This window comes from Chinchilla lanigera, unplaced genomic scaffold (genome assembly GCF_000276665.1).
Source record: "Chinchilla lanigera isolate Chin_1 unplaced genomic scaffold, ChiLan1.0 scaffold00007, whole genome shotgun sequence".
Classification (NCBI taxonomy): Eukaryota; Metazoa; Chordata; class Mammalia; order Rodentia; family Chinchillidae; genus Chinchilla; species Chinchilla lanigera.
Genome location: NW_004955408.1, coordinates 28,402,612 through 28,427,348, shown reverse-complemented (window position 1 = coordinate 28,427,348; position 24,737 = coordinate 28,402,612). Strand labels below are relative to the sequence as shown.

Below are 24,737 nucleotides of genomic sequence, written 5' to 3'. Positions count from 1 at the left end.
CCCTTCCCTTTCCTTCCCTTTCCTTCCCTTTCCTTCCCTTTTCTTCCCTTCCAAACATGTTCTATACCATTGAGCTACATCCTTAGCCCTCTGTACAAGTCTTTCTGTGGATATACATTTCCTTCTCTCTTGGGTAAACACCTAGTCATGGAAAGTATATAGAGTATTTAATTCTACCACCATGAGAATTTCCATTTCCTTATATCCTCATGTATATTGTTATGCTCAGTCTTTTAAATTTAAAACATTCTAATTTGTGTATCATTGTGTGTGTGTATGGCAATTCTAGCTTCTTTGTATTTCCTGTGACTTTTAGAATGAGTTTACCAATTTATACAAAAAAGCTTCCTGATGTTTTGGTTGGAGTTACGCTGAATTTGGGATCAAACTGTGGAGAATTGATATGTTAATAATATTGAGTATTCTGACCCCTAACAGGTATACCTGTTATATTCTATTTCTTTGTGTCTTTTAGAGTTTCCTTCAGGAATGTTTCATAGCTTTTAGTGATCTTTTATGTCTTTTGTCAGATTTCCTCTCATTTTACATTTTAAATGATATTTAAAATTAAAAAATTCTGATATGTAAAAATGTAAGTGCACTATTATACCTGACTGTGTACAAAATGTAGTTCTATGCTTACCGTTCTTACAGTATCATTGTCATATATCTTTTGCTCATGGTTTAAAACTCACAATATATTATTAGCATTTTTGTACAAACACTTTTTTTTCTTTGTCTTTTTGAGACAGGGTCTTCCTATGCAGTTCAGACTGGCCTTGAGCTCACTTTGTAGCCCAGGGTGGTCTTGAACTCGCAATGATCCTCCTGTCTCAGCCTCCTGAGCACTGGGATTACAGGCATGTGCCACCATGTCCGGCAACACTCTTATTTTTTAAAGAATTAAAAAAATAAGAAAAAAAATCTTATATATTTACTAACATGGTTACCATGTTTGGTGCTTTTTATTCCTTTATGTAGTTTGTGATTTCCACTTAGTATTATTTTCCTCTCTCCAAGGGACTTCTTTTAACATGTCTTAAAACATGGGTCTGCTGGTGATTATTTCTGCAGTGTTTGTACATCTTTACTTCACCTTCATTTCTGAAAAATATTCTCACCATGTGATAGATTTCTACATTGACTTTTTTTTTTTCTTTTGGTAGTTTAATGATGTTGTTCCATTGTCTCCTTGACTATATTATTTCTGACAAGAAATTTGTACCACCATAATTTTTATTCCATTCTATATTCCATTCCTTTTTTCTATAGCTGGCTTTAAGATGTTTTCTTGTTAGCTAATTTTGATAAATTTGGTTATAATATGTTATTGAAATAACTTTGGAAAATATTTGGTCACTATTTTTTCAAAATTTTTTTCTACCTCTTCCCCTTGTTCTTCGGTGACTAAAAACTTGCTCAGTGCTTGACCTTGACTCATAAATTACTAATCGACATATCTTTTTGTTCAAAAACCTCAAACATTACAGTTTTCATCTTTAGAAGTTTGATTTGGGTGTTTTTTTATATCTTCTAGCTCTCTAGTGCATATTTTGGATTTATGGTGCATAGTTATCATTACTGTTGTAATGTCCTTTGCTAATTCTAACATCTGGGTTAACATTCTCAGTTTTGATTTGTTGCTTATTCCTCTCATTATGGTTTTTATTTTTACTCCTGCTTTGCATGTCTAATAATCTTTGATTGGGTGCCAGATGTTGTGAATTTTGCTTGAAGTGTTAGATATTTTTGTATTCTTATTAATCTTCTTAATCTTTGCTCTGGAAGGCAATCAAGTTATTTGGAAATAGTTCTGTTTTGGGGGTCTTGCTTTTATGATTTGTTAAGAAGGCTTAGAGCAGTGCTTAATCTAGGACTAATTACTCCATCTGACTAAAGCAAGACCGTTGTGAGTGTTCCACCCAATGCTCCATGAGTTTTGAGGGTTTTCTGGCTAGTGGCAATAGGACTCCCAAATCTGTGAGTGCCCTATAGTCTTTTTTTTCGGTCATTTTGAGACAGGGTCTCGCTATGCAGTTCAGGCTGGCCTTGAGCTCACTTTGAAGCCCAGGCTGGCCTCAAACTTGCAACAATCCTCCTGCCTCAGCCTCCCAAGTGCTGAGATTACAGGCGCACTATAGTCTTTTCAGCTAGTTCTTTCCACAGCCTCAGTCATTTTCCTTGTGTATAGGAGCTGATCAGAGCTCTGCTGTTTGCTGGAGGGGGATGTGCTGCAGATTTCTAGGGCTTTCTCAGCACAGCTCTCTCCTCTGTGGTATCTAAACTAGGAATTCTAGCTATCTTCATCTTCTTGGAGTGTCAGTTGTGTCTCTTGGGATCTGCCTTAGTCACCTTCCCCTGGGCTGTGGCCTGGAATCTCTCTCTGTATTGCTGGGGCAATCATAGGATTCACTCATCTTGTTTATTTCCAATCTCTCAGAGATCATCGTCCTTTGTTGCCTGTTGTCTAGTGTCTTGAAAGCCATTGTTTCATATATTTTTTAAAGATTTCTTTCTTATTTTTCAGTAGAAGGAAAACCAAACATAAACCACATGTTGATTTTTGCTCCTATGAACTCTGCAGGATGGCTGTTCCTTTTGGTAGCATTTTTTCATTCTCATTTACTAAGCTCTACAAAGGATTAGTGAATAATATGGTGAAGAAGGAATTTTAGGTTTCATTTTAGACTTGAAAATAAACGAAAGGCTCACAATCAGTACACTGCAGAGTGCAGATGTGAAAACAGATCTGTTTGAGCCAAAGTCTTTGTACCAGAGTACAGTTACAGTGAGTACCACTATAAACAAGGGAAAACTATTTGCTAGAAGTTTTAACATATCTAGTTAACAGGAATTTTATGATCAAATCTCAAGCCTATTATTAGCTTTGTGGTCTTGGATGAGTTACTTTGCCTTATTTTAAAAATCTAACATATGGGGGTAGTAAAACCTGAATCACAAGTTTCTCATGAGTTAAGAAGATGGTGGCTGTGAGGGGATTTTTACAGCTTTGAAGAATGTAATAGAGGGGACCTGACTCCCAGGCCTTTTGATTCCATACTAGACATGGACACGAATGCAGCATAAGTGTAGGAATTGTGGGGGCCGTGGGGTAGGAGGTCACAGGTCAGTCGCCATGGAAAGAGACTAGGGGTGGCTGCAGTTCTAGCTATTGCCATATGTGGAAACTTGAGCTCTGAGTACAGATCTTCTAATTTTCTAAAGGAAGCCCAAAATTTGTTTTATGAATTCTCTTGACTTGTAACTGTGGGCATTTAATTAAAACAGAAACCGTGTGAATGAAACAATGTGGTTCTTGACTGCAGGTGAAAGGAGTGTGGGCCTGGAGTTCCCACAGTACCAGGCTGTGGGCCAGGCTGGCAGGAGACAAAGGCAGCCAGCCGGGACTCCCCTGGGAGCTGCAGTTCAGTGTTGAGAGAAGCCTTCTGCGCGGTAAGCAGTGCTATAACAGGATTTGGCATAATGGGATTTGACCCACATTATCCTTGAACTCCTTAGGCCTGGACTTGCAGAAAGCCTTTTGTAGCTGAAATTGAAACAGTAAAGCAATTTGTGGCACACAGAGGGGATGTCCTGGGAAATGTTTTTTAGGGCTTTAATGTTTCCCGAGGGCTTTTACTATCTCATTTGATTCATCCCTTTAAATGAGCAGTAATCCCATTTTCCTGGTAGGGCCTCTAAGGCTCCTACAGCATGGGAGTTGGAGAGTCCTGCAAACTGGACCAAAGAAGGGGCTAGCCTGGGACTCGTGTGCCTGGAATCTCTTTCCCACCTTGCCACACAGTGGCTCAGGTAGGGAAGGGGAAAGGGGCGTTGAGGATCTCTGTTTAGCTGATGTGCACACTAACCTCGTCTGATCTTCCACTCATCCCTGTGAAGCCAGGCTCATCATCCTCACTTGAGAGCAGGAACTGAGGCCCAGAGAGATGGAAAGACCCACCCAGAGATATGCATCCAGGAAGCTCAGGAAAAGTTCCGAGGAGTGTTTTGAGCTCCTTGAAGTTACCTGCAGAACATTTGTTTTTGCTTTAGTCCATTTCTCATGGCAAAGAGCCTAAAACTCTCAACAGATTCTCAAAGGGATCAATGTTTTCAGAATGGCAAAGCACCACTGTCTTGCTTCTCTCATTGCTGATACAAAATATGGAACACTCAAAGTTAAAGGAGGAAAGGTTTATTTTATGTCATGGTTTGTAGAGGTTTCAGTCCATAGTCAACTGGCTCCAAGGCAGGGTGGCATAGCAGAGGGGCATTGCAAAGGAGAGAACAGTCCATGGCAAGGCAGACAGGTGGTATCCTGCAGTGAAGCAGCAGCAGCAGAGGCAGCAGCAGAGGCAGTAGCAGCAGCTGCTGCAAAAACCTCCCTTTCCCTTTTGTCTCATGCAGGCTACAAGCCTTTTCGGTGGTGCCACCCATACCCACAGGGTAGGCTTTCCCATTGTTCACCTCCAGAACATGCTAAAACAACCGGTGGACTAATGTAGTTATCATACACTTAATCCATATTCGAACACCCTTCACACACATGCCCTAGATCCAGCAACCTCCAAGAACTCACCTCTGAGGCTTTGGGAGGACATTTAGATACAAGCCATAACAACCACTAATTTAAAGCTGAGGGCTTTCTAACTCCAAAGATTCCCTCTACTGGATCGTGATTAAGAAAATGTTCTTTATAAACTCATGGGAAATCTGGGTCCACCACTAACTAGCATCCGGCTCTGCAACTAACTAGCTGTGAGATCTCATTTTCTCACCTGTTCATTTATTCAACAACTATTTTACATTGTGCCTGCCTCTGATTCAGCCGTTGTCTTTGTGCTGAGGACTCAACAACAAATTAAACTGGCACCCTGCTGTCATTAGTCTTATATCCTGTGAGAGGATATGATAATAAACAGGTAGATACAGAGCATTTCAAGATTTTTAAATAAGAATATTTTAAATTTTGATAAATGCTGTGGAGAAAATTGAAGTGCAGTAAGAGGGACCTGTGTCACAGGGTAAGGCTGGGCTATTATTTTATGTCAGGTGGTCTGAGGAGCTTCACAGATGGCCATTTAACCAGAAAGCTGAAGGAAGCAGGGAGTCACATGGTTTTCAGGAGCAAGAGCCCACCAAAGGCAAAGGGAGAAATGACTGGAGGTGCAGGGGAAGGTGGAGAACCTCCTGTGGCCCACGGGAGAAAGTTGGGAATCCTTAAATTGGCACTTAATTTGCCTGTCTGGCTCCTAATTATTTTCTGATTCTCAGAAAATAATTTTACTTGCTCTTCCCTTATCGGTCTTCTTGAGTCTTTCTAAAAATATAGCTTTAGCAATGAGACCAGCTCATTTTGTGTATACTCACAGGTAACCACTGTGTACTGTCTGGGGAGGGAGGACAAGAAGGACGTCATTGATCCACTACAGTCTGATGAATGCCACGAGATGAGACTACCCAATGGCTATTGGAGCACAGAGACGGACGTAGCTGGCCCTGCCAAAGAGAGAGGGGAGGTTTGATTAGGCTTCAACAAAGAGGACATTCACATTGGGTCCTGAAGAATGAGTAGGAGTTTTCCAGAGATGAGAGGATATTCTGGGAAGCACTAATTGCAAAGAGCATTCTTGCAGGAAATTACCACATTTTAACTGTTAGATATACATTGCTATTTCATACACCACAGTGTGGGATAAACAGAGGTAACTTGTAAGTACCTCCACGTCTGGGAAGGTAAACAAATCTAGCTGGCTCAGCAGGAACTGAGGTTAACAATAAATGTTCCACTCTAAGGGGAGTACCTGATTCTGACTTTGAAGGAGTATATGCTTCATGTTAATCGATCTTCTTATTTTAAAATATGAAATATAATTTACATTTAGTAAAAATTACTCTTTTTAGTGTATAGTTTGACAAGATTCAACAAAAATATATAGTTTTATAGTTACTATGACAATGAAAATATCAAATAGTTCTGTTACCCTCTAAATTTCTCCACGCCCTCCAGAATCACCATTTCCCTCCTTCCCAGCCACTGGGAACTACTGATTTGTTTTCTGTCTGTATAGTTTTCTGTCTGTATAGTTTGGTTTTTGCAAGAAGGTCAAGTAAATGCAATGTAGTCTTTTGACTAAATCTGGCTGTTTTTACTTTGCATAATGCATGGAAGTTATATCCACCTGTATCAGTCATTCATTTCTTTTTACTTCTGAGCCTTATTCTGTTAAGTGGATGTGTAACAGTCTGTTTATCCATTCCCCAGGTGAAGGACATTAGGGCTGCTTTCTAGTTTTTAGTGATTACAAATACAACCACTATAAAAAATTGTGTGCATGTTTTTGTTTGAATATGGGTTTTCATTTTACTTTGGGAAATACAGGTAGAGGAATATCTGGGTCCTGTAAGTGTATGCTTGACTTTATAAGGAACTGCCAAATTGTTTTCCAAAGAGTTTGTCTGTACTGTGCTACATTTCCACCAGCAATGTGTGTGAGTTCTAATTACTGTGGGTCTTTGTCAGCCTTTTGTTTTGTCAGTAGATTTTGAAGAGACCATTCTAATAGCTGTGTCATGTGCTTGGATTGTGGTTTTAATTTGCATTTCCTAAAGCCTAATTATGTTGAGCATCTTTTCATGTGCTTATTAACCATCTGTATATCTTCTCTGGTGAAGCAGCTAGTTGAATTTTTTGCTTATTACATTTTTTTCTTTTTCTTATTGCATTTAAAGTGTTCTTTTTGGTAACAATTTTATTGAGATGTAATTTGCATACCATAAAGTTATTCACTTACATTATACAATTCAGTGGTTCTTAGTATATCCACAGAATCATGCAATCATGGCCACAGCCCATCTTAAAACATTTTCATCATCTCAAAAAGAAACCTCATTCTTTTTTGCTATCACCTCCTAATTCCCCCGATCTTTTTTTTCTAGTCCCAGCCCCAAGAAACTATATACTTACTTTCTCACTGTATATGGATTGGCATAGACTATACATTTCATATAAGTGAAATCATATTATCTGTGATCTTTTTTGACTTTGAGGTTGTTATATATGAATATTCTGAATATGTTTTTGCCTTGAAAAGACCAACTTTTTATTTTTTTGTTTTGCTTTATTTAAAAAAATACCTTTTATTAGTATGTGTGTATAGTACATAAAGTTTACATTCCTTGTGGGGAATTGGTACTTGCACCTAACATATCTTCATTCCTTTTTTCATCCCCTTTCCCTTCTCTTCCTCCTTTTCCTCCCCTCCTTTCATGAATATGATGTTTATAAAAAAGTCAGCTATTGTTTATGATTTGCAAATATTTTCTCCCAAGACTGTGGCTTCTGTTTTCATTCTCTAGACAATGTCTTTTGATAAGCAGAAACTCTTAATTTTGATGAAGTCCGATTTATCAACTTTTTCTTTTAGTGTTATAATTTGCATAACGTATGATCACAAAGATTTTCTCCTATGTTGTCTTCATGAAATTTTTTTCTAAAGAGAGACTAGAAATCTATTTTCTTTGTGAAATGTTATGATTTATGATATTAAACTAAAACATGTCTAGGACTGGAAAATGGCTACAGTTTCTCAGTTTTCATATATTAGTTTGTGCTATGTATAGTATAATATTTGGCTATAACTGGCCATGTTGACCTATAAAACAACAGTTTCATATACACTTTGATCTATAAAACACCTGTTTCATATGTTTCAAGCTAATGCCCTTTATAGGTTATTAAATTATAGGCCATCAATTGATTCACAGATGTCTGCATGCGTAGTGGCAAGCCTTGGTCTGTTTTTTTCTTTCTATTTGAGTCCCATGAGTGCTAAATAACCCTATTATAGATGAGAAAACCAAGGCCTAATGAGGTGAAACATCTAGCTTGAGAACACTCAGCATGGCTCTACTTCAGTGCATGGATTATGAAGCTCAAAGGTCACCTCAGTCTGTACTTTCTAAAACCCAGAGCTCCACAAAACTTTTACATGAAATTCACGATTTAAAACATGGGTTTTAACTATTCCAACATTGTACTAAGTTATTGTAGTTTGGATCATGAACACTGCCCAAAGGCCTATGTGTAAAGGCTTTGTTCCCTTGGCTGGCGCTATTTTGGAAGGAGGTGGATTGTCAGGAGGAGGCTTAGTGGGAGGTCTCAAGTCACAGGAGCGTGCCATTGCAGGGGCTTATGGGAGCCCAATTGCTCTTCCTCCTGTTTCTCTTTGCTTCCTGGATTGTGATGTGAGCAGTTTTGCTCCACCATGTGCTGCCATTATGATATGCTGCCTTGCCACAAGCCCAAAATAAAGGGGCCAATTGATTATGGATTGGAATTCCTCAAAATTGTGAGATAAGATAAACCTTTTCTCTTTATAAGTTAATTATCTCAAGTATTTCATTACAGTGATGGAGAGCTAACTAACACAGAAAATATTACAAGAGTTGCTGGATATGTTGTATACTAACATTTAACATTTTGGATATGGCCAACAGAACTTCTTCTGCTGTTTACTTGGTTGTCAGCAAGTTCAACACGAAAGTTTCTCTTGTTATAGCCATGTAATTAAAGAGAATCTTGAAACTGCAAACAAAACAAACTTTAAAAGGCTGTTAGCATTTCCAATTCTTGCTCCTCGGCAACCTGTGATTTTCTTAATGTTTGCAAACTAAAGCATTTAAAAGTTTTGGAGCTTTAAATTTTTGGCACTGGAGCTGAAATATGATTCTACCTTCACCCATAATGTCTAATTTCTTAATTTACCATTCATACTGATTTCTTAATGTTTTTAATCCATCACGGCATTGTCAGCGATTGACCTGTGTTATGAATGGATCTTGACTATCCCACAGTATTCCACATATTGAATATTTTTGGTCCTTAGCCCGTGGTACTGTTCTGTCCTTAGCCCATGGCACCGTTGGGAGGCAGTGGACCCTTTAGGAGGTAGATGAGGCCTACTGGGAGGAAGTTAGCTCACTGAGGGAATGCCCCTGAAGGGGATACTGGGACTTTGGCCCCTCCTCCTCTTTTCTCTTTGCCAGCTGGCCACCATGAAGTGAGCAGGCCTCCTCTGCCACGTGCTCCTGGCATGATGTATTGTTTTGCCACAGACCCACAGCAATAGAGCTAGGTGGTCATGGACTAAAGCTTCCGAACCATCAATCAAAATAAACCTTTTGTTCTTATAAGTTGATTATCTCAGGTATTCTTGTCACAGTAACAGAAAGCTAACATGATCTATAAGAAGTCAGTATTATGGATTTTATAGCAAAGGCACCAAAACTAGTGTCTCTCTCTTTCTTTCTTTCTTTCTTTCTTTCTTTCTTTCTTTCTTTCTTTCTATCTTCCTTTCTTTCTTCTGTCTGTCTGTCTGTCTTTCACTCTTTCTACATTTTAAGGAAGAAAGGTTTAATTTGGCTCACAGACATTTTCCTTTCCCAGCAGAGGAAGAGTTCATTTCTCACTGTTCATTGCATTTGAATTGCAGGATGTGCCTGGATGCTGGAGGCCCCGGGAATGTGGACTAAAGTGGTGACACTCTTTCCTTCCCTTTCAGAGACAAGAGCTTTATTCTTATAGAATCAGAAATGGTAGGAGGGAGGGTCTCTAGATCAGTAGTTGGGGAGAAGGAAGAGATCTGCCAAGAAGTGTTCCCTGAGCCACACTGAACAGTAACTTGAGCAAGGAATCAACCTCCGTGTGTCAAGCTGCTGAGATGTTCAGGTTTAGTTGTTATTACAGTAGAACTTAGTCTGCTCTTACTAACACTGGATTAAACAAGATAAAATTTCATAAAATATAGCTTTTATCTGTACCATATTAGGTCCCATATATAATTTTTTGAAAAGTAAGAAGTTGTGCTGCTATAAAAGGTGTTAGAATTGGTGACTGAGTTTTAAATCCAAATCTTGATGGTGTAGTTCACTGAAATAATGCAAACAAATGACATACACCTAAATGATACCCAAGTTTATTAATAGGGCAAATAAAACACACCATCTTCCATTTGTTAAGGAATTAACAGTTAGCTGGTGGTGGGGAAACAGCACTTTTGCAGGAGGCTGGCCAGGGAAGTGTGGTACCTGAGGTGTGGTGCCTCAGACTTATTGGAGGATAATTTGGCAATGTCTATTAAATGTAAAAATTCACAAACTATTTGCCCTCCTCCTTGGAATTTATTCTACAAATAAACTCCAACAAACATGCAAAGATACAAGTAAAAGGCTACTTGGTAGAGAACTATTTGTAATAGCAATGCCCTTCCAAAAAACCCAATAGCAGCAACAACAGCAACAATAACAATAGCAACAACAAACAAAACACTTGGAGACAAATGCCCATTAAAAGGGAACTGTCTCTCTGAATCACAGTACACCCAAAGCATGGAATAAATTTCAGCTACTAAGAAGAATGAGGTAGCTGGGAAGTGCGGGGGTGGGAAGGTGTCCAGGGTGTACTACGTTGTTTGGGGAGAACAGAATGTGTGATTTGATGCTATTTATGTTGAAATAAAATTGAAATGTTACCAAAGTAAAGATGAAGTCAAGTTGGGAAGTAGGACTAGGGAGTCAGGGGAGTTTTAGTTTGAACTAATTAATCTTCTTTATAATTTGAGTTTTAAATTATGAACATATATTACTTTAAGATTTTGTTTATTTTTGAATGTTAATAATAATGAAGCATGAGGTGAAAAAATTCAAAAGGGATGGGGGCATGTGTGCAATTCTCCAGCTATCTCCAAAGATCTGATACAGAACTAATTTATTCCTAGCAAGTATTTATTGTTTTTAGAAGGAAGAGGAGGAGGAAAAATGAACAAGAAAGGGTGGAGGACACTGGCAGGTGCTGCTCTGTGTCCAGGCTTGGGGTGGGCTGCTCTCCTCAGGTTTTTGCTCCACCCCTGGCTCCCCAGCATCAGGCTCCCTGAGACCTCACCGAAGCACTGAGGGAGGGCCTCGGGGGTCCCCCTGGATCGGCCCCCTTCCTGCCAGCTCCCTTGGGCAAGGCCTCCCTGCCAGACGCCCAAACACTCATTAAGCAAGACGGGTCTATAGCAAATATTTATCCCTGAGCAGCTGCGGCCTGCAGGTGCAGGGCAGAGTCCTGTTTACCTAGTGCTGAGCCAGGCAGGCGCTGCCTGTTTGCTAAGTGCCCTCCCTGGCCTGGCTCAGATGCCTGCCTGGGAGGAAGCTGGGACAGAGGAGCGTATGCCACTAGAGAAGTCAGGAGGTGCTAGCCTTGCTGCCAAACCTTGCAAGGGCCTCAGGATCAAGTCCTGAATTGTGCTGTGGCCTGTATGGTTGTATGAGCTCTGTCTCTTTCCTGTTTCCTTTTGCAACCTTCCCCTGTGCTGTTTGCTAGGGGTGAGCTATTCTCTACCTCTTTCCAGGCCGACTCCTGCTCATTATTAGGTCTTGGCGTCAATGCCCTTTCTTCAGAGTGGTGAAGCTTACTAGTAAGCATTGTCATGACCCCCACATCGTCCCCACAGTAACTATGATTGTCCTTCAGTATCCAGAGGAGATTGGTTCCAGGACTCCCTGCCCATAACAAAATCGGAGGATGTGCAAATCCCTTCCACAGAATGGTGGAGTATTTGTATACAACCCACACAATCCTCTCATACACATTCTTTATTTTATTTTTTATTTTTATTTTTGCAAGGCTGGGGATCTAACCCAGGATCTTGCAAATGTTGGGCAATTATTCTATCATTAAGCTACAGTCTCTTCAGCCAGTACATATTTTACATTATCTTTGGATGACTTACAATATCTAATACCATGTAAGTGCTGTGTAAGTATCTGTTATATGATATTGTTTAGGAAATAATGACAAAAGTCTGCCTGTTCAGTACAGGCACAATTTTTTTTTTTTTTGGTCTTTTTTGAGACAGGGTCTCACTATGCTGTTCAGGCTGGGCTTGAGCTCACTTTGTAGCCCAGGCTGGTCTCGAACTTGCAACGATCCTCCTGCCTCAGCCTCCCGAGTACAGGCACAATTTTTAAAAATACTTTTGAACCTCAGCTGGTTGAATCTGTGACTGTAGAACCCAGGAGTGTTGGAGGGATGACCATTTATTTTTCCCCCCGTTACCTGGTTGGTGTTAGTCTTCTCTGCTAGATACTAGGTAGGCAGGGGTGGAGGCGGTTTCATTCATCATTGTCCCAGCACTTCCCAGACAGCCTGCCACCTAGGAGTGCTCACCAACTGTTTGTTAGGTGACAGCCTGAGCGAAGCCAGGCAGAGGATCCGCAGGGACAAAGGCACACGGGTATGAGGAAGGGCTGGAGGGGAGGGGCAGTGAGGGTGTGTGGTGTGGGCGCGTGGACTCCAGGGTGGAAAGTTACAAAAGGCCTTAAATGCTATGCATGGAGTTCAGGTTTTATTTTGTCAGAAGTGGGACATTTTTTTTTGGTACAGGAAATGTAGATAATCACAAATGAGAAAGTGATAAATCAGATGCTCCAAGTTGGACAGTATTAATTCTAGAAGGTTCTGCATCTCTGCAGTACCCACCACACGCTTTCCCATCTCTCTTCCCTTACTCTCCCCAGCCACACTGGCTTTCCTTTTTTTGTTGTTGTTGTTTCTTTTTGTAGTATTGGTGATTGAACCCAGGGCCTCTGCATGGAACTACATCCCCAGACCTTTTAAGAAATGTTTTCTTTTTGAGGCAGGGTCTCACTGAGTCACAATTTGCCAGATTGGGCTTGAATTTTTGACCCTCTTGCTTCAGCCTCCCAGAGTGCTTCGGTTACAGCTGTGTGGTCTCCTTGATGTTTCTTGAACAACATGGGTTGCTCCAGTCTCAGGGCTTGCTACAGTCTCAATGTTTCTACCCTCCTTGCCTCTTATTTGTCTAGTGTTTAAGGTGGCAGCAGTAGGATTTGGGGCATTTGGGAGGTGATTTGGTAGTGAGGGTGGAACCCCACAAACGGAACTATTGTCGTTATAAAAGAAGCTACCGATAGCTGCTTTGCCCCTCTTTTTTATGTGGGAACACAGTGAAAAAACACCATCCACGAACCAGAGAGCGGGTCCTGACCAGATACCAAATCATGAAGTTAATTCCTTCATCTTAGCCTTTTCAGTTTTCAGAACTGTGAGCAACAGATTTCTTTTCATAGGTGCTATGGTTTGAATGTGTCCCTCAAATCTCAGGTATTGGAAATGTAATCCCTGGTGCACCCATGTTGGGAGGCAGGAGATTTAAGAGGTGATCGGTTGTGAGGCTGCTGCCTGTGGAGTAGGGTAATGCCATTATACAGGAGGGAGCTCCTGATAGAGGGGTGCACTTAGCCCCATTCGTCTTGCTCCCATCCTACACTGGCTCTCCCATGTTGCCTTACCTTCCCACCTTCTTCTATGGGGTGACATGGCAGAAATCCCTGGTCACATGTGGGGCCTAACCTTGGACTCACTGGCTTCACAACTGGAAAAAAAATATTTTTCTTTTCTCTTTTCCCTTCTTTATCTTCTTTGTCTTCCTTCTCTCTTCCTCCTCCCCCTCCTCTCCTTCCTCCTTTTTCTTCTCCTCCCTCCTTCTCTTCTTCCTCCTTTTTCCCCCTTCCTCTCTTTTTCTTCCTCTCCCCATGCCTTCTCCTCTTCCTATGTCTTCCGACACAGGGGATTGAATCCAGGGCTTTTACACTAAGTCCCAACCCTTTAAAAAATTTTATGACTTTATTTTGAGACAAGATCTTGCTAAGTTACTAAATTACCCAGGCTGGGCTTTGAACTTACCATCTTCCTGCCTCAGCCTCACAGAGTGCTGGGATTACAGTCATGTGCCACCATCCCTGGCTAACTTTCTTTTCTTTATAAGTCCAATCTGTGGCATTCTGTTATAATAACACAAAATTGGCTAAGACAATAAACTACTCATTGTGCGGCATTTTGTTACAGCAGCCTGAATGGACTAAGGCGGGGACTTTGAACTGGCTGCTTTCTCTCCCAAAATACCTTTCCCTTGGACATCATGGTTAATCTCATTTTGTTTAACTCTTAGCCTCCGACATCACCTTACCAGAGAAGCCATTCCTAATGCCACAGACAAAAGTCTCACTGGCTGGTGCTTTTATCTTGTCTCACTTAACATTTGCATCTGTTTCTTTGTCTATTGTCTGTCTGCTCCCCAGGGATGCCAGCTCCAAGAAGGCAGGGATGTCATCCCTCTTGTTTCCTGCTATATCCTCTGAGCCTAGAATATGGCTCAATGACTGCTTTCGTATGAATGAATGAATGAATAAATGAACAAATGACTAATATTAAGCCAAGCTGCCCAGGCCCTGGCATCATGCTAAATCCTGCTCACATGGACCCAGCCTAGCCCTGTTTCCAGAGCCCTCACACAGCCATTCTCTCCTTTGATCTGCACATCAGCCAGGTCAGCCTGGTGTGTGTGTGTGTGTGTGCGTGCGCACGTGCACAGGATGAGGATTATGATCTGCCCTAAACAATGATTAGCTACAGCATGAAAGTATCGCGACCACACAGGCAGAAACCAGGATGAGATGCCTGCAGGCTCACGACTTCAGCAAATCAATTTTTAAAATGGGATGTGCAGGAACTGTGGCAAAGAGCAAAGAGTCTGCATTCCGAAGCAGGTCTTCCCTGCATTCAGTTCCAAGCTCAGCTGTGTGCTTATTCTGTCACCGAAGTCCGATCAAGCTCCTTCACCCACCCTTGGTGACCGTTTCTGTGAAATGGAGACAATGTCCCCTTGAATAGGGACAGTGAAGAAGGCATTTCCAGATAGGCATTTCCTGGATGATATCATCTACTGTGTATCCTTTTAAGTACCTGTGTAAGTTGAGTGTCATGGTTTGTTTAATCTGTTGAGTACTTCTGGACGTGAAAACACGAACCCCCATTTACTGATCCTGCCAGGTTCCAGGCCTAGCTTTTCTTTCATTCTCTTAGTAGTCCTCACTGCAGCTCCAGGAGGCGGGTGCTGTGAACACTCACATTTTGCTGATGAGGCTAGGTGGATTTTCCAAGGCCTCACAGCCATATTAAATGGAAGCTGGAATTGGAAACCAAGTTATCAAACCTGAGAGCTTTCAACGTTTTGGGTTAGGGTGGAATATTTGTCCCCATGTTATAGATGGGGACTGTGAGGCTTGAGGAGGCCAGTGACTTGACCTGGGCAGCACCAGGTGGAACTGGGATGAAACGGAATCCAGGCCTACCATTTTTGTCCTGTGCTTTACTCCAGCCAGCCCATCCTCTACACCTTGGGGCAGTATCTATGTCTCATGTCTCCTGGTGGTAAGGGGCCAAGGAAGGAGTGACTTTCTAGTGTCTCCTCCAGGACGAGCTGAAGGCTTGAGGAGAGGGTGAAACAAATCACTGGTGAGCAGAGGAAACCTATGTCAATTTCATAAACTGCTCTTCTTTACTCTCCCCATCTCCCCCTCCCCGTCTCCTTCCTCTGCCTTCCCCCAGAGTTCCATACTAATTAATCAGCAGACATCAGAGGCTCCAGCTGGGACCAAGTGGGCTGGACTCATTAGTGCAGAATGACATTAATACCAAAAAATTTTTGAGACAAATGCAAATGACTCAGGATAGGTGCCTGTGCAGGGCTGGCTCAGATGCTGGTGTGGGTAAAGGAACACGGAGGAGAGGCAGAGAGGGAACCACGCAGAAGTGCAGGGCTACCAGGCCAGGTCCCTAGGATGCCTGGAAGGAAGAGAAGGGCAAGGCAACTGAACCTAGGCAGGGTCTTTGTCTGCTATCCAATTTGTTCCCCTTCCTGCCCTGGAGGTCTTATGAATCTGTGCAAAATGAATCCAGGAAATAAACCCCTCTCCCTAATGGGTCATTGCAACCTTGGGCAAGTTGGAAAAGTGGTGCTGCATCATGGCGCTTGGGGTTGGATGGTTTGGAGGGGACTCCTGGCTCCTTCCCCTCCTCTCTCACACTTTGTCCTTCAGCAAATCACTCCATATCATTGGGTTTCTTTCTCTTCCCATGGGCCAGCTGGTAATAATAGCTGCCTCTCAGGGCCAGTGAGGGTCATGGGGGTGAACATGGTTTGTGGAACATCGACCAGAGGGGAGGAACTGGCATCTTCATTTTCTTCTTCTTCTTCATTATTCTTGTCTCCATAGTGCTAACCATCAATACTCTTTATCTTCTTGGAAAATAGGAACAAAACTGGCCCCTATAGAGGGTTCTGCTTTTTCTTTCTTTTATTTTGTTTTATAGATAGAAGAACCAGAACATATTAACAAACACAAGGACATAAATAAAACAGTGAAAGCAATACAGCATTTCAGACAAGGTGATAGGAAATTAACAATGGTTGTTGTATTACATATTGGTATTTTCAAAGTGGTTACTCAGATAAACAAATATAAGCATGTAAGATTGATCAAACAATTAAACATTAACTGTTCCTTTCAATAACACAATATAAATTAGTAGTACAATTTTCTTAGCTATCGTGTGTATGTATGTATGTATATATATATATATATATATATATATATATTCAGATTTTTCCCTTCTTTCTTTTCTCTTTTCCCTCATCCCAGTCTGTTTGTTTTTTATGCCATGCATTTCTTCTCTCAGGCACTCATTCACTCATCCATTCATTCACTGATTACTGAACACCTCCCAGGGGTCAGCATCTGATAGGCACCAAAGTGAAAAGGGGAATTGGACATGATTTCCAGCTTGGAGGAGCTCCTAGTCTAGTGAGGAAGCCAGTAAGGGGAAACATAATTGCTACAACAGAGAGTGAGGAGAGCTGCTGGGTTTCCTCCAGATATTCTGATTTCCAATCTGGCTTGTAGTCCTCAACATTTTGTACACCATCATCATGCTTTGCCTCCCTCTCTCTCTCCCTCCCTTCCCTTTTTCCCTTTCTTTTTTAAAAAAGGAAATGTATCCAATACATGTGCAGTCTTGGTAATATGGGAGTGGCATTGCCCAGGATAGGCAAGGCTATGCTGTGGCAATGCACATTCCTGACCTCTAGGGCACAAGTCTGGGGGTTGCTGTCTCCATATGGATACGTACAGCCGAGGGGAACATTCAACAGAAGAAACCACTGAGCTATCTGGGTGGCTTGAGGAGGAATTCACTATGTAGTCTGATGAGGGGGCAGTGAGGACATCATTTATTTGAAAAATATCTGTTTGGGGCTGGGGATTTAGCTCAGCGGCACAGTGCCTGCCTGGCAAGTGCAAGGTTGTGAGTTCGATTCCTGGTACCGGAAAACAAAACAAAACAAAACAAAACAAAAAAACCCAATGAAAAATATCTGTTGAATGCTTACTATATTCCAGCCCTGTTCTAAACGAGGTGATATAGAAGTGAACAAAATAAACAAAACTCTTTGCCTTCAGGGAAATGAGTTTTAGTGGAAGGTGAGAAATTCTATGAAGACATGAAGCAGAGACATAAAGGGACACTTGCTCTTCTATACTGGATGGTCAGGGGTAGGTACCATTTGCATAGATACCCAAAGAGGAGAAGGTAGAAAACCTAGTGGATATTTGGAGGACAACTTGGTAGGTAGAGGAAATGTAAGTGCACAGTCCTTGAAGGGAGCTTTTTCTGGGCTCTGGGAAAAGCAAATGGGGAGTTCCTAACTGCAGGGGAAAGTGGTGGGTCTTGGGGTTAGAGCGAAATCAACATGGACCTCAATCATCTTGAGTATTATAGTTCCGGCTACTGGAAAAGGGTAGGATGTGCATTTCAGTGTGAATTTTAGGTAAACAGCAAATAGTTTTTAGTGTAAGTGTATCCCACACAAATTTGTCTTTCTCTGAAATTAAAAGAATTAGTTCCTGACATTTTTACTTATTTAAAATTATTTCAATTGACAAATACAAATTGTGCATGTTTAAGGTATGTAGCATGTTAAAAATGCATGCCTTTGTGGAATGACTGAATCAAGTTAATTAAGATGCATTACCTCATCTACTTGTCTTTTTTGGTGGTGAGAACACTTAAAATCTCCTCTCCTAGCAATTTTCAAGAGTACAATACATTGTTATTAACTATGGTCACTGTGTTGCATAATGAATCTCTTAAATTTATTCCTCCTGTCTAGCTGAAATAGCATATCCATTGGCCAATATCTCTCCCGTCCTCCCATCCTCCCACCCATCCCCCAGCCCTTGGTAACCACCATTCTATTCTCTGCTTTTATGAAACTGACTTTTTCTGATTCCACATATAAATGTGTGATCATGTGGTATTTGCCTTTCTGTGTCTGGATTATTTCACTTAACACAATGTTCTTGAAATTTCAAGTTTAACTGGACTTTTTTTTTCCTCTAAATGTGACCACCCTAGTTATGGACCTTCCCAAGATTTTGGATTACTCTGAGATGGAAACCAGTGATAGTTAGGAGCAGAAGGTGGGAGAGATGTAGCCAGTTTTTTGAAGTCATCTTCTGGGTGCCGTGTTATAAGTAGACTGGAGCTGGTAAGGGCAGAAACCAGATACCTGTTGGAGTGAGGTGTGTTGGATGTCCTGGGGCGGGGGTGTGGAAGTGTAGGAGTCTGGATGTCTTTGAAGACAGAGCTTACTGAATGTGCTAACAGGTTGCTTGTAGGGTGGGAGAGAAAAGGGGGTTAATGGAGGACTAAGCAACTGCAGAGATCACAGGAGAAGCCTCTGTGTGTGTGTGTGCGTGTGCATGCACATGTGTGCTTGTGTGTACACATGCCTGTGCACACATGGTTTGGCACACATTGTTAAGAGATGCCTACTACTAAAAAACTAGGAAGAGACACAGAAACCAAGTGCATACATGGGCCTGGGCTTGGGAGAGAAGACTATACTCGTTGGTCATCAGCACAGATGTCATATCAAGCAAACACCTGGCCGAGAACACCTGGAAGTATGTAGCCCACCCCAAGCATCTGCAGAGGCCTGGAGGCTGGCGAGTCTGGTGTGCTGAGGGTGCGGGAAAGGGCTGAGTGTTTCTGGGTAGGCTTTTGCGGTATGAACGAGATCGGCATAGCCTTGAGGGCTGGAAGCTGTTGGGACACTGTGTGCTGGGGCATGCTAGAATGGGTCTCTGTGTTAGATAGGGCCTTCTCAGGCAGGTTAGGGCTGGAAGGGCTTCGAGGGAGCTGTGGCACAATCCCTAGCAAGAAGGCCCCAGGCCTGACCCAGGACAGTGGCTGGGGATGGGAACAGGAAGTGAGAAGTGGGTGTGTGCGCAGCGCCGAGGGGGTGGGTGGCAGATGGATGAGGAGAACAGGAAGATGGGTGTGCTGCGCCTTTGGGTGGCTCTCGCAGGGCTGTGGGGGGCACTGTGTTTGTCCCAGAGGGGTGCACAACATCCCCACCCCTCCCCCAGCACCCACAGCCACTGTGCTTGTTAGCAAGGAACACTCCTCAGAGGGAACATATGTGCTGTTATTTTTAGGTGATTAGTCGCGCGTCTTGGAGCGTTTGTTTGCCAGTCGTGGGTAAACAAAAGCCATTTGTCAAAATGAGATGTTCCAACCTCGTCCTCTCAGGCAGGCCAGTTGCCACGCACTGTGAGTTTCTGTTGCATCAGCAGCGAGGCTAATTAGCTCCGCAGCTCCTGAATAATAATGGCCACATTCACTCTGAGGTTTCTGCGTGCTAGGAGCAGGGCAAATGCTACCACCTAGAAGCCGCGCAGTTCAAGAGGTCGAAGGTGCGTCTTATTAGTCTTATTCTGAAGTTGGGGAAACTGAGGCTCAGGGAGGTAGAGTGACTTTTGGAAGGCTTCACAGCCAGAAGGATGAGGCCCTGGGACCCTCCGATCTGAGTGACCTCAAAATCTGAGGTGGGTGAGGGGGCTTCTGTGTTTCTCCTGAATATTTTCCCTCCCCCTCCTTGAGAGCAGAAATTCAGCACCTCTGAGCAGCGTCGGTGACAGCTGTATGTCATGCCTGACACAGGCAGTCCACTGGGACCCCCCAGTCCCTCTCCAAAGTTACTAAAGTAGCTCAGGAAAGGGAAACCCCAGGTGTTATCATGGCCTCTGCTCAGGGGATAATATGAGTTCTAGCGTAGGTCCAGCTCACAGTGGGTCCACTGGGTCCATGGTCCCACCCAGTGGTGTCCAAATGTAAAATACACAGTTGGCTCTCCCTATCTGTGGATTCTGTGTGCATGGATTGAAAATATTCAGAGAAAAAAAGATTTTCATCTGCACTGAAGATGCACAGAATTTCCTTATCGTTATTTCCTAAACTTTACAGTATAGCAACTATTTCTATAACATTTATATGGCATTATAAGTAATCTAGAGGTGACTTAAAGTACAGGGAGGATGTGTGTAGATTGTACACAAATACTGTGCCATTTTATATAAGGGAGCTGAGCATCCCTAGACTTTGATACAACCAAAACCACCCCTTCCCCTTCCCCCGCTGAGGAGGAGGGAGGGCTGTATTTTGTTGCATTAGCTTGAATGCTCTAAGACAGATAGCACCTGCTTTTTCAGGGCACCTTCTTTCCCATTGTTGGGAGTTCATTTCTATAATGGCATCTCCTTCTGCCAACTCTGGCCAACAGAGAAGAACCATCACTGAACCTCTGCGTGTTCATTCCTGGCAGTCTTAGGGAGGGGCAGTTCAGCTGCTGTAGTCCTGTGTGCAGCTCAGGCAACCGGCAGGGGGCTGGCTTTATGTGGTGTGTCTCCTCTAGTGTGTCCACGTCTTGCACCTTTCAACTCCTTTGTTTACTACATCTGCCACAGAACTTCTCACTTTGTCTCGGCCACTGCTTTTTCCAGTTGCACGGTATGTTTACACCGTTTCCAGGGTTACTTGTGAGAGTGCTGAATCCTGTAAAGTTGATAAATACTCCATTATATGACCTAACATCTTGGTCTTCTTGACCAAGTACCCACTGAATCCTATTCCCGTTCCTGCTAGTATGTGTTGACCTGGGCCTGGATCTCCTTTGGAGTATTGTTCCATTTGTTCTTGTCAGGCCAATGTGCCCATCGAAGATTTATGGGCATAACCCTAACCCTAGCCACTGGCTTAGTCTGTTTTCTGTTGCTTTAACAGAATACCAGAGACAGGGTATGTACTAAAGAAATGTCTATTTTGCCTCACAGTTCTAGATGCTAGGAAGTCCAGTGCCACGGCACCAGCATCTCCTTAGCTTCTGATGAGGACTTTTTACTACTTCAACTCATGTGAGAAAGTAGAAGGGCAAGTGGGCATGTGCGGAAGAGGGAGAAGGGGTCAGGCTTATCTTCTAAGAACCTGTTCTCAAGGTAAGTAAGCCAGTCCTGAAAACGCCAGAACTCATTTCCAAGAGACAGCATCATCCCTTTCACGAGGGAGGTGGCCCCCTTCATGTAAACAGCTCCTGTGGGGCCCCACCTCCCAACACTGCCATATTGGGGATCAAATTTCAACCTGCGTTTTGGAGGGGACAGACCATTTCTGAGCTACAGCATTGGCCTAATGACCAGGAGGAGAAATGCGGCAGATGCTAAGCAGGAGACTTACACTTACTGTCTTGCAGAGAGAGGACTCTACATAGTGTCCAGGCGAGGAAGGAGTGCTGACCCTCACTTCTGCAGGCTCACAATGTTCAGAGGCACCTGGAGAATCAATATTTTGGGAGAGCTTCAATCCAGATACCCTCTTCCCATGTACCAGGGTTCCATTCTCCCAACCAGACCCTGACCTTGGCACGACAGCTCTGCCTTAGGTGGAGTTGAGCTTTCCCTGGAGCGTGGGTCTAATTTCCATTTTCTCTGCCTTCCAGTGCAAAAGATGAGAACCCCTTTAAAGAACAACAGAAGGACCTCCCACTTTCCCATTTAGCCTGTCACTGCTGATTAATCATGCTTAGCCTTTTGTTATTTTTCAGATCAATTGGGTTTAACAATAGCCACCCAATTCAATTGTCTTTGCAGTTACTCTTTCTTCCATATTTCTCAAGTGTATTAGGCCAGCTAATGAGTTCTGTTTCCCAAGTCTCACATCCTTCATAATCTGTGCTGGGGCTGGCTGGCTGGCTTCTCATCACTAGCTGAGCAGCAGGTGGGTCAGCTCCAATCTCTCATTCCAGTGTCTGCCTTCCTGACTCCCATTCAGAACTACCTGTACCAGGTTGAATTCTTGGGAAGAAGACTCTGCCACAAAATTGAGCATTCGGGGTATTAATTTAGTCTTCTGATCAGTCCCTGTGGGAGGGAAGGGAAACAAGCAGGATTGGGCAGGAAGGTAAGTCAAGTTGTGACTTGCAGTGGCAGCCTCAGCAGATCCTGTGGGGAGTTCTGAATATAGTGTGACCCTTTGGAATTGTCCTGAATTGGGGCAAAGAGGCCTTGTCCTTGTACACCAGTGTTGATCTATTATTAGTGGATTTGGGCACCCTGGGGAACAGGTTGTGACTTAGGGTGAGGTGGCTGTCTTCTGCCGAGGAAATCTCTCAACGCACTGAGAGTTGAGGGCTATCTATGGTGGCACTCCTGACATCAGGAGAAATGGGGGCTTTATTCTCAAAGGCAGATCTGAGTTGTATATCACAGTATCCACTCTACCATCAGTGGATTCACTTATCTATACAACAAGGATAAAAAGGCCTTAGCTTGCTCTTGGTTAATTAATAAGGACTCTACAAATGGTAGCTATTACGTACGTACCTTATAGGTAGTAATTTGAGGATATTTATAAGCAATCTAACTTCAACTCAAAATAATTTAAGCAAGAAAAGGAATTTTCTGGTTCATTTAATTAGGAAGATAGCTTTAGGAATGGATGGATCTGGGAATTCAAGGAATCTCAATTTCCCTCTCTCCTTCCTTCTCTCCTCCCACCCTCCCCCTCCTCCCACATATGCGTGTGTCTCTCCACCTTTAAGTCTTTGGTGTTGGTCCCACTTTAGGCAGAGCCGCCGCTTGTGAAGCTAAAATTGCCATCAGCAGTACCTTGCCCGCCTTCTGCCAGCTTGGTAACATTGGCAGGAGTTAGTGAAAAAAATAGCCACCCCCTCAAAAAAACCAGTGGTTAATAATACTTGGACAAATCTCAGGAGAGGGCACTCCCTGGGCCAGGCTTGGGTCATGTTCCCATCTCCAGAGCTGGGGGTATGAAGTCAGCCCCTCTTGTTGGGAAATTGGAGGGAGGAAATTTTTCAAAGGGAAATTGAGATGCTGTGAACACAATAAAAGATGGGAGAGCCTGATAAAAAGATATCCATTTCCTCTCCTCCCTGTGAGGCTTTTGGCACTCCCTTAGAGGATGAGAGGACATCAGAGTGGTCTGGCCTGTTTGGAGCATGCGCTACATTCAAGAATGGCCTCACATGTCCACATGCGAAACGTATCTGTGGCTGTCTGGAGACGCACTGGCGTGGCCCCCCTGGCTGCATTTCTGAGCTGCATCAAAGAGGCCCCAGCTTCTCAGCGAGATGGGTTAAAAACATTCTGGGGTCAGACAGACTTGCACTTGGGATAAAATTTTGTGTGATCTTGGGGTTAATGTTCTATTGTCACTGAGCCTCAGCATCCAATCAGCTCCCTTATCTGAAGAGAGCACCAGATTGTCACTATGTGAATTAAACAAGGATGTGTGTATAAAGCACCTGGCACAAGGCCTGGTGCACTGTTCTCAATGTATTAAACACAAGAATATTTTAAGTTTCACTTGGCAAAAGAGATCCTGTAGTTGGGAGATGGTGGTTGCCCTGGAAACATGAGTTTCTCTGCACAGAAGGTCAGGGACCCCTAAAGACTGGGCTTGGCTCTCTGACTTTTTCTCTGTATCAAAAGCCCCAGGGTTTTAATCGGTCTCAAAACTCTTTTCCTCCATTGGCTTAACCTATTGATTTCTTGAAGGCCCATAAGATAGTCACTGTCTTTCAGCCCACGCATTCTGAGCCCTCAGTGTCTCAAATGACCTCTTGGCAGCAGATCCTTCGCTCAGTCAGCCCCAGGATGTAAATCCTTGTCCCTGGCTCCCAGCCTGAATCTCGGTGGACTGGGAGACCACTCTCATTTGTCTCTAAATCTTCCTCTGTGCCAGTCTTGCATCCATTCAGTACATAATTATTAGCATCTATTTTTTCCAGCCCCAGGATTGGGCCCTGATAGCTCCTCCCCATATGAGACGACAGGGTGTCTGAAGGGCAAGATAGCATGGAGCTGGATGACTGAGCAGGAGTGCTATGGTTCAGATTTGATTGACACCTAGGGTCCATGTGTTGGACGACTGGTCTACAGTGAGGTAATGTTGGGAGGTGGTACAGCCTGTAAGAAGTGACACTTACTGGGATGTCACTGCTGGCTCTTCCCCTCGCTCTGGCATCCTGTCTCATCACTGGCTTTTGCCCCTACCATTTTGATGCCATCTGCCATGATGTGATCCGGCCAAAGGGGATCACCAGAGACAGAGTTAATGGAGCTGCCAGTCTGGGACTTCCGGCTTCTAAAGTAGGAGCTAAATAATCTACTTTTCTTTACAAAGTACCCAATCTTAGGTATTTATTACAGCAATGGAAAATGGACTAATATAAAGCCAGTCTGAGCCCATAGTCTCTGAGCCCGCCTGGCTTTCAAATATACTTTCTTTGGCTCACCAATATTTAAAAATATTACATCAGCATTACTACATTATTTTGTCAAATCTACTATGAGACCAATTTAAGATGGATTTCTCTTTTATATAACATTAAAGAAAAAGCTCACAAACTCTGATGTGCTACAGTGATAGGCTGGCCCCTACCTCAGTGAGTGATGTTAACGTCTGAGAATTT

The 24,737-nt window shown here is 43.0% G+C and overlaps 3 long non-coding RNA genes across 3 annotated transcripts in view; 2 read left to right on the top strand and 1 right to left on the bottom strand.

Annotated features, from left to right (window-relative positions):
- LOC106147519 overlaps positions 1-5,453 on the top strand; it is a 27,680-nt gene extending 22,227 nt beyond the window's left edge. The window contains exons 2-3 of the long non-coding RNA XR_001232443.1: positions 3,327-3,453; positions 5,373-5,453. This is a non-coding gene — a long non-coding RNA (uncharacterized LOC106147519). The remainder of the gene's footprint in view (positions 1-3,326; positions 3,454-5,372) is intronic.
- Positions 3,983-12,187, bottom strand: LOC106147521. The gene is made up of 3 exons (XR_001232444.1): positions 12,104-12,187; positions 5,371-5,499; positions 3,983-4,027 (listed from the first exon to the last, which is right to left on the bottom strand). It is a non-coding gene; the product is annotated as an uncharacterized LOC106147521 (long non-coding RNA).
- Positions 10,366-24,737, top strand: part of LOC106147518 — an 81,500-nt gene continuing 67,128 nt past the window's right edge. The window contains exon 1 of the long non-coding RNA XR_001232442.1: positions 10,366-10,422. This is a non-coding gene — a long non-coding RNA (uncharacterized LOC106147518). The remainder of the gene's footprint in view (positions 10,423-24,737) is intronic.